The sequence below is a fragment of the Pan troglodytes genome, chromosome 22, assembly GCF_028858775.2.
Source record: "Pan troglodytes isolate AG18354 chromosome 22, NHGRI_mPanTro3-v2.0_pri, whole genome shotgun sequence".
Classification (NCBI taxonomy): domain Eukaryota; kingdom Metazoa; phylum Chordata; class Mammalia; order Primates; family Hominidae; genus Pan; species Pan troglodytes.
In genome coordinates, this window is record NC_072420.2 from 32,989,631 (window position 1) to 32,999,640 (window position 10,010).

General features: G+C 41.1%; 1 protein-coding gene across 1 annotated transcript in view; it reads right to left on the minus strand.

The window, feature by feature from the left end:
* Window positions 1-1,349: 1,349 nt before the first annotated feature.
* URB1 (URB1 ribosome biogenesis homolog) overlaps window positions 1,350-10,010 on the minus strand; it is a 110,737-nt gene continuing 102,076 nt past the window's right edge. Inside the window, exon 40 of the transcript XR_010154419.1 lies at window positions 1,350-3,358. The gene's annotated coding sequence lies outside the window, so the exon portion shown is untranslated. The remainder of the gene's footprint in view (window positions 3,359-10,010) is intronic.

Sequence of the window (10,010 nt, forward strand, 5' to 3'; positions counted from 1 at the left end):
TGTCTCAGACTTTGGGTTCCTATTGTCAATACTTAAATTCTATGATAGGATGCCCCAGGAAAGAAGGAATACAAGGCCGAGCTGCATGGTGACTTTCAGGGGCCCTATTTTTGCCTTAGTAGGCCTTTCTCTCCATAAAGCAGTTAATAAAAATTTCATTTTATAGTCACATTGCTATGAAGATGATTATATTAAAATGATATCATAAAACATTTTTAGACCTGTAAGTTCATTTATTTCTCTTGATTAAAAAAATGAAACATTTTCATGGTCCTTCAGAATATCATGGTTTGTAGGCATGATGCCTCCTGCACATCATGGAGAAGTTGGCTGATGCAAAATGAATTCCTCTATAGGCACAAGTGTGTTTGTATTAATATTATGAATATAAAAACAAGGCTAGCCATGGTGGCTCATGCCTGTAACCCTGGCACTTTGGGAGGCTGAAGCGAGAGAGTCACTTGAGCCCAGGAGTTTGGGAACAACCTGGGCAACATAGAGAGACCCTGTCTCTACAAAGATTTCAAAATTAGCCAGGCATGGTGGTGCGCCCCTGTAGTCCCAGTTGCTTGTGAGGCTGAGGCAGGAGGATGGGTTGGGCTTGGGAGGTCGAGGCTGCAGTAAGCTGTGATTACACTATTGCACTCCAGCCTGGGTGACAGAATGAGATCCTGTCTCAAAAAAATAAAAAACAAAACAAAACCTCAGCTAACCACAAAATCCTATTTATGGGAGGACAAAATGAGATGCTTGAAAAAGATGACCTCGTAGTTTGTGGTTGTGGTTGCTTCCTAAACTACATTCTCACCGTACTTCCTAGTTATATAACTAGGAGATTTGGATAAGGTTGAGTCCATCTCCACCACTCTCACCACCAGTTCCGGGAATGAGTCCCTAGAGGTTTAACCCGATCAATCAGGATGACCATGACTCTTCCATAGCGATTGGGGCAGGGATGGCACCTACGCCTGGCGACCCGTGCTGCTCCCCTGGCAATAGGGATTGGCTCAGAATAAAAACTTGGCCTTGTCAAGTTCAATTTTGCCCAGTCTGAGTAAGGGAATCACAGAGAAACAGCACCCAATCTCTAGATCCTTCCAGTTGTGTGAGCCAACCAGTTCCAGTTATTGTGGAAGCCAGTTTCAATTGTTGTTTTGTTTTTACTAGCAACCAAAAATGTATGTAGCAATCTGTTACAGTATGTTAAAATTGAAGTTTCCACTAAGACTCCAAGATGAAGTAAAAATGAGATATCAAAGTGTGTGTGAGAGAGATTGCCCTCCTTCCTGGGGGAATCTTCAGAGTAGATTTAGGAGAGATGATTTCCTCCTGCTTTTTTTTTTTTTTTTGGAGTCTCACTCTGTCACTCAGGCTGGAGTGCAGTGACATGATCTTGGCTCACTGCAACCTCCACCTCCCAGGTTCAAGGGATTCTCCCACCTCAGCCTCCCGAGTAGCTGGGATTACAGGCACCCGCCACCACACCCAGCTAATCTTTGTATTTTTAGTAGAGACGGGGCTTTACCATGTTGACCAGGCTGGTCTTGAACTCCTGACCTCAGGTAATCCACCCACCTCGACCTCCCAAAGTGCTGGGATTACAGGCATGGGCCACCATGCCTAGCTGATTTCCTCCTTCTCTTAAACACCTCTCTCACACACTTTGGGAATATAAAGGAAGGGAGAAAATGGTGACCAAGATGACTTCACTGGAAGGATCTCTTTGGAGATGGGCCCCTCCCCAATAGAGAAGATGAGGGTATCTGCCTCCTTGCCTCAATTTGGCTGATAAGAGACTTTGAGGAGACACTTACGTACCTGTTGGTTCCCAGGCACTTGGGGACGGGGTGACCTGCAGGAGCGTTAAGCTGCGTGTGTTTTGGTAGCACAACAAAGGCAAACAAGGTAGGTTGTCAGCCAGATCTGAACTTTGCTGGCAGGATGTCACCTAGAGTCTTAATTTCTGCCTAAGGAGCTAACCTGGAAGCATGAAGACTCCCCAGTGGTGAGTCAAGTGTGAACAGCACTCCTGGAGAACCAGGGCAGAGGGAGAGCCAGCCTGAGATGAGGCCTTGCCCAGTGGGTCATGGGCATGCACCTGGGATTTGGGAGGTGCAGGGAGTCCCCGAGGGGGCTAGGAGAAAGGGTCAGGTCTAACTAGATCTTACCTAAGAGTGCAAAACAAAGTTAGAACAAGTTCAAGTGTGTATTAGTCCGTTCTCATGCTGCTATAAAGAACTACTTGAGACTGGGTAACTTATAAAGGAAAGAGGTTTAACTGACTCACAGTTCTGCATGGCTGGGGAGGCCTCAGGAAACTTGCAATCATGGCGGAAGACAAAGGGGAAGCAAAGCACGTCTTACGTGGCAGCAGGAGAGAGAGAGAGCAAGCCAAGGGGAGGTGCCACACTTTAAAACCACCAGATCTCGTGAGAACTCGCTATCATGAGAACAGCCTGGGGGAACTGCCCCCATGATCCAGTTACTCCCACCATGCCCCTCCCTCAACACATGGAGATTGCAATTCAAGATGAGATTTGGGTGGGAACACAGAGCCAAACCATATCAAAGTGAAAACTGTCCTATCCCCCACTTTCCCCATCTCAGGCTAGGCAGAAATGAAAACCGCAGGGAACAGGTGAGGTGGGAAAGAGCAGGGCCAGCCACAGCCCCTTCCCTACCTGAGGCCGGGAAGGCTGAGGTGGCCTATGTCCTACCTGGGGCAAAGGGAAAACAGTTCTCATCCTGTAGTGAAGATTGCCATGTTGATTAGTATCTTGGACTGACGCTACCATTTCTTCACTGGGATTCTGTTTGCAATGAAAGTGCCTACAGAATTGTCTATTCCCTAAGAGGGCCTTAGAAGAACACAGAGAGCATGCACTAAAATTCTGCTAGTGTGGGGAGGGATTCTTTGCAAAGGTTTGTAGGAGAGAACCATGAGGGATGGTACAGGAATCCAGGTTAAAAGCAATGAGGCCAACACCACCCCTCCCTCGACCTAGAGGGATGCTGGGCGAGGTTACCAGAAAGAAGGAGAGTTGTGAAGAGCAGACCACCTTGAGACCATCACCTTCCATCCAGGGTCACAGTCACCAGCTGGGGTGACCTCGTAGGGAGGGAGGCAGGAGATTAAATTCTCTGACCTCGCTCTCTTCTGTCCCTCCAGTTTCCTGCTGGAACTCGCCACTGACCATATCCAGCCAGAATCCACAGGGCATGTAGCATATTGATGTAATCCATACAAGTTCACCATGGTCAAGAGCAGGGTGGAGCGTGAATGGGAAGGGATCCCACACACAGACTGCCCTTGTGCTCATCTAGGGCCACAGGGAAGGCGGTTGTCACCGAAGAAGGTCTAAGGGCGTAGCAGAAGGCAAAATGTGAAAGAGAGTTCCATTTTTATTGTAACCTGCAGTCTTTTCTTGCACAACATATGGGTTACTTGAACTACCTGATTCAACCCTAATTTTTGGCTTGATTCAAAAGCTTTAGTGTAAATAACAAACAAATGCTCATCTAATTTATATCAATGGCTAGCACTAGAGGGGAGAGAGACAGAGAGAGCAAGAAAATATAACTGGGGGAGAGAAGGAAAAAGAGAAGAAACAAATGAGATCTTAATAATTTGGGAGAATTGTGGCCTTTTAAGAGTGCTCTGGCAATTGAGGAAAATCAGAAATTAATGGCTATAGGCCGAGTGCAGTGGCTTATGCTTATAATCCCAGCCCTTTAGGAGGCCAAGGGGGTGGATCACCTGAGGTCAGGAGTTAGAGACCAGCCTGGCCAACATGGCGAAACTCCATCTCTACTAAAAATACAAAAATTAGCCAGCTGTGGTGGTGGTCCCCTGTAGTCCCAGCTACTCAGGAGGCTGAGGCAGGAGAATCATTTGAACCCGGAGGGTGGAGGTTGCAGTGAGATGAGATTGCACCACTGCATTCCAGCCTGGGTGAAAGAGTGAAACTCTGTCAAAAAAAAAAAAAAAAAAATTAATGGCTACAGAATGCAATCAAAGGCTATATTTTAATTTCATTCGCTTCCTTACACTAACATGATGGGATGACAGGTAGCTGGAATCAGTGAGCTGGCTCCTTTAGTGCATAAAGAGTCGGCTGCAGCTGCATCTGAGGACCAGTTGATCCAATTCTTTTTTTTTTTTTTTTTTTTGAGACAGTCTTAGTCTGTCACCCAGGCTGGAGTGCAATGGCGTGATCTCAGCTCACTGCAACCTCCACCTCCCTGGTTCAAGCAATTCCCCTGCCTTAGCCTCCCGAGTAGCTGGGATTACAGGTGCACGCCACCATACCTGGCTAATTTTTTTGTATTTTTAGTAGAGACAGTATCTCACCATGTTGGCCAGACTAATCTCGAACTCCTGACCTCAGGCAATCCACCCACCTCGACCTCCCAAAGTGCTGGAATTACAGGCGTGAACCACTGTGCCCAGCCTCTCAATGTAAAATTCTTCTATCAGCCCCTCACTTTCTTTCTGAGCTCTCCTTTGTTTCCCCACAGTTCTGTTCATTTTTTTTTTTTTATACAACTGGAGGAAGATGGCTAAGACTGATCACCAGGGCTACGCTATAGCCATTAGGGAATAATAGGTTTTAGCGTCTATGCCAAACATGTAAATCTCCCTTTTAACTAAAAGGGTATTTTCTAAACACAGCACAGACTAATCAGAAAGTGAGTTTTGTGACTTCTGAATCTGGAATAATATCAGAGATGCTTAAGATTACAAATCAAGTCTTCTTGGAGAGATTCAAGAAACACCGTATCCATAGCTGAAGAATTGAAAGATAAAGGAATTCACAGAATATATAATCAAATAAGTAAGAAATGTAAATGGCCAAAGAAAAGACAAGAGGCATAGGTCCAGGAGGTCCAACATCTGACTAATAGGTGGTTCAAATATACAGGGAACACAAAATAAAGAGAAAAAATCATTAAAAAAAAATACAGTTGACTGGGCACAGTGGCTCATGCCTGTAATCCCAGCGCTTTGGGAGGCTGAGGTGCGTGGGTCATTTAAGGTCAAAAGTTCGAGACCAGCCTGGCCAACCTGATGAAATCCAGTCTCTACTAAAAATACAAAAATTAGCTGGGCGGTGGTGATGCATGCCTGTAATCCCAGCTACTCAGGAGACTGAGGCAGGAGAATCGCTTAAGCCTAGGAGGCGGAGGCTGCAGTGAGCCAGGATCATGCCACTGCACTCCAGCCTGGGCGACAGAGTGTCAAAAAAAAAAAAAAAAAAGAGAGAGAGAGAGAGAAAAGAAAGAAAGAGAAAGAAAAGAAAAGAAAAAGGAAGGAAGGAAGGCAGGCAGGCAGACAGACAGCAATTGTCACTGCACTCCAGCCTGGGCGACAAGAGTGAGGCCCTGTCAAAAAAGAAAGAAAGAAAAGGAGAGAGAGAGAAAGGAAAGAAAGAAGGAAGAAAAGAAGGAGAGGAGAGGGAAGGGGAGGGGAGGGAAGAGGAGAGGAAGAAGGGAGGGAATGCAATTGCCCAGAGCTAAAAGATGAATCTTCAGATTGGAAAAGCATACTAATTTCCTGGCACAAGAAATGAAATAATCTCACACCAAGGCTTAACATTGTAAATTATCAGAACTCCAACCTTCAGAGAAATTTCTAAAAGTTTCAGAGAAGAGGGAAAAGGTGCAAGAATCAGATCACATTAGACTTCTCATCAGCAACGTGACTTCAGAAGCCAGAAAGCTCAAAGTTCAGTGGGCAGGTGATTTTCAGACTAGAGTTATATACCCATTCCAATCATGATCCAGGTATAATTGACATTTTCAGATGTAACGGAACTTGAAAATTTTATCTTTTACGTAGCTTTTTTTTTTTTTTTTGAGACAGAGTCTTGCTCTGTCACCCAGGCTGGAGTGCAACGGCGTGATCTCGGCTCCCTGCAACTTCCGCCTCCTGGTTTCAAGTGATTGTCCTGCCTCAGCCTCCTGAGTAGCTGGGATTACAGGTGTCCACCACTATGCCTGGCTAATTTTTGTATTTTTAGTAGAGACGGGGTTTCACCAGGTTGGCCAGGATGGTGTTGAACTCCTGACCTCAGGTGATCCACCTGCCTCGGCCTCCCAAAGTGTTGGGATTACAGGTGTGAGCCACCACACCCGGCCACATAGCTTTTCTTATTTGAAAATATGCTACAACAAGAAATGTAGAAAGATAGGTCACTATAAAAGAAAAGCAAATATTTAATATATGAAAAGATTCTCTGCCATGCTCATTTTTAAACTACACTAAAAACTAATAGCTCACCTATCATCCTGATAAAATCCAGAAGTTTGACAACATGATCTGTTGTCCATACTGTTGCCCAAGAAAACAGGCACTTTCATACATTGTTGATAGAAATGCAAGATATTATAACCTCTATGGAAAGGAATTTGGCAATATCTAACACAATTGCATACATATGTATCCTTTCTCTCTCTCTCTTTCACACACACACACACACACACACACACACACACCCCTCACATCTAGGAGCTGATTCCAAAAGTACACTGGCAAAAATATGGTAAAACATGAACACAAGACATTGCAGCACTACTTGAAATAGAAAAGACTGAAAACAACCCAAACATTCATCAACTGGGAAGTGAATGGATAAGCTGTAGTACAACCACATGATGGGAACATTACGTACCTGTGAAAAAGAAAGAGGCTTATCTCTACATGCCATGGAGGGGACACCAGAATAAACGGTTAAGTAAAAAAAGGCAGGCTGGGTGCAGTGGCTCAGTCAGGCCTGTAATCTTAGCACTTTGGGAGGCCAAGGTGGGAGGATTACTTGGGTCCAGGAGTTCGACACCAGCCTGGGTGACATGGCAAGACCCTGTCTCTACTAAAAATACAGAAAAAGTTAGCTGGGCATGGTGGCACATGCCTGTAGTCTCAGCTACTCAGGATGCTGAGGTGGGAGGATTGCTTGAGCCTAGGAGGCAGAGGTTACAGTGAGCCAAGATTGAGCCACTGCACTCCAGCCTGCACAACAGAGCAAGACCCTGCCTCAAAAAAAAAAAAACAATGTTTTTTTTAAAATGTAATTTGCCAATGGACATCTAAAAAAAGGTAGGGGGAAGACATTAATACACATACATATTTACTTATATTTTTAAAAATTGAAGGATATACCAAGAACATTTTTTAAAAGTGCCTACTTAGCTGAAAGTAACAGAAACACAAAAGAGGAATAGGAACTACGGATCCACAAGTGTACCTTGTCTTGTATATTTGACTTTGGAATCATGTAACTATTTGACATAATGATAAAACAAAATCTTTTTTTAAAAAAGCAATCTCTAAATATGTAGATATTGAATATATCTAGTGGATGGCATAGCTGCATGGAGAAGAACTATTTTGAGTAATTTTAAAACATGAACTTGACTATACATATCTCATGAGATATACCCTAAGTACCAAAATAAATAAATAAATTTCTACCATCTCTTTCCCAAAAAGATTTTAAACCATTTTTAGTAAGCATGTTGTTGTTAGAATTGATATTGTTAGCTGCAAAAAAATAAAATAAAATACTTAGGAATATACCTAGCCAAAAAGGTGAAAGACCTCTACAAGGAAAACTACAGAACACTGCTGAAAGAAATCATAGATGACACAAACAAATGGAAACACATCTCATGCTCATGGATGGGCAGAATCAATATTGTCAAAATGACCATACTTCCAAAAAGCAATCTACAAATTCAATGCAATTCCCATCAAAATACCACCATCATTCTTCACAGAACTAGAAAAAACAATCCTAAAATTCATATAGAACCAATAAAGAGCCCACCCAGCCAAAGCAAGACTAAGCAAAAAGAACAAATCTGGAGGCATCAAATTGCCTGATTTCAAACTATGCTATAAGGCCATAATCACCAAAACAGCATGGTACTTGTATAAAAATAGGCACATAGACCAATGGAACAGAATAGGGAACCCAGAAATAAACCCAAATACCTAGAGTCAACTGATCTTTGACAAAGCAAACAAAAACATAAAGTGGGGAAAGGACACCCTATTCAACAAATGATGCTGGGATAATTGGCAAGCCACATGTAGAAGAATTAAACTGGATCCTCATCTCTCACCTTATACAAAAATCAACTCAAGATGGATTAAGGACTTACATCTAAGACCTGAAACTATAAAAATTCTAGAAGATAACATTGGAAAAACCCTTCTAGACATTGGCCTAGGCAAAGATTTCATATCCAAGAACCCAAAAGCAAATGCAACAAATACAAAGATAAATAGGTGGGACTTAATTAAACTAAAGAGCTTTTGCATGACAAAAGGAAAATCAGCAGAATAAACAGACAATCCTCAGAGTGGGAGAAATCTCCACAATCTATACATCTGACACAGGACTAATATCCAGAATCTACAAAGAACTCAAATCAGCAAGAAAAAAAAAAATCTCATCAAAAAGTGGGCAAGGACATGAATAGACAATTCTTAAAAGAAGATATACAAATGGCCAACAAACATATGGAAAATGCTCAACATCACTAATGATCAGGGAAAGGCAAATCAAAACCACATTGCAATACCATCTTACCCACACAAGAATGGCCATAATCAAAAAATCAAAAAATAGTAGATGTTGGCACGGATGCAGTGAACAGGGAACACTTCTACACTGCTTGTGGGAATGTAAATTAGTACAACCACTATGGAAAACAGTGTGGAGATTCCTTAAAGAACTAAAACCATTTGATCCAGCAATCCCACTACTGGGTATCTATCCAGAGGAAAATAAATTATTATATGAAACAGATACTTGCACACACATGTTTATAGCAGCACAATAGCAATTGCAAAAATGTGGAACCAGCCCAAATGCCCATCAATCAATGAGTGGATAAAGAAACTGTGAGAGAGAGAGAGAGATTCCATTATATATATATACTGTATATATATACAGTATATATATTCCAGTATATATATACAGTATATATATTCCAGTATATATATACAGTATATATATTCCATTATATATATACAGTATATATATTCCATTATATATATACAGTATATATATTCCATTATATATATACAGTATATATATTCCATTATATATATACAGTATATATATTCCATTATATATATACAGTATATATATTCCATTATATATATACAGTATATATATTCCATTATATATATACAGTATATATATTCCATTATATATATACTGTATATATCTACTGTGATATATATATTCCATATATAGTCCACATATATATATTCCACATATATATATTCCACATATATATATTCCAATATATATATATTCCATATATATATATTCCATTATATATATATTCCATATATATATATATTCCATTATATATATATAATGGAATACTACTCAGCCACAAAGAGGCATTTGCAGCAACCTGGACTGGATTGGAGACTATTATTCTAAGTGAAGTAATTCAGGAATGGAAAACCAAACATTGTGTGTTCTCACTCATAAGTGGGAGCTAAGCTATGAGGATGCAAAGGCATAAAAATGATACAGTGGATTTTGGGGACTCAGGGGGAAAGGGTGGAAAGGGGGTGAGGGATAAAAAACCACAAATTGGGTTCAGTGTATACTGCTCAAGTGACAGGTGCACCAAAATCTCACAAATCACCACTAAATAACTTACTCATGTAAGCAAATACCACCTGTTCCCCAAAAACCTATGGAAATAAAAAGTTTTTGAAAAAAAGAACAAAAATAATAAATTCTTCCAAAGACAAAAAAGAATTGATATTGCTATTCTGGGGTTGTTTGTGTGTACGTTGTATATTGAGTAATTATGTTAGTCTTGTTGGGAATATAATTTTAAGTTTTGGAGAAAGAGATACAGCTAAGAAAGATAAGGTTAAGTAAAAACTCCATGCTTGTGATTTTGAAGTGGAAGCATCAGTATGAACTCATGCTATTTTTTATCTCAAAAAATAAATATTTTCTAGCTCTCTACATTGA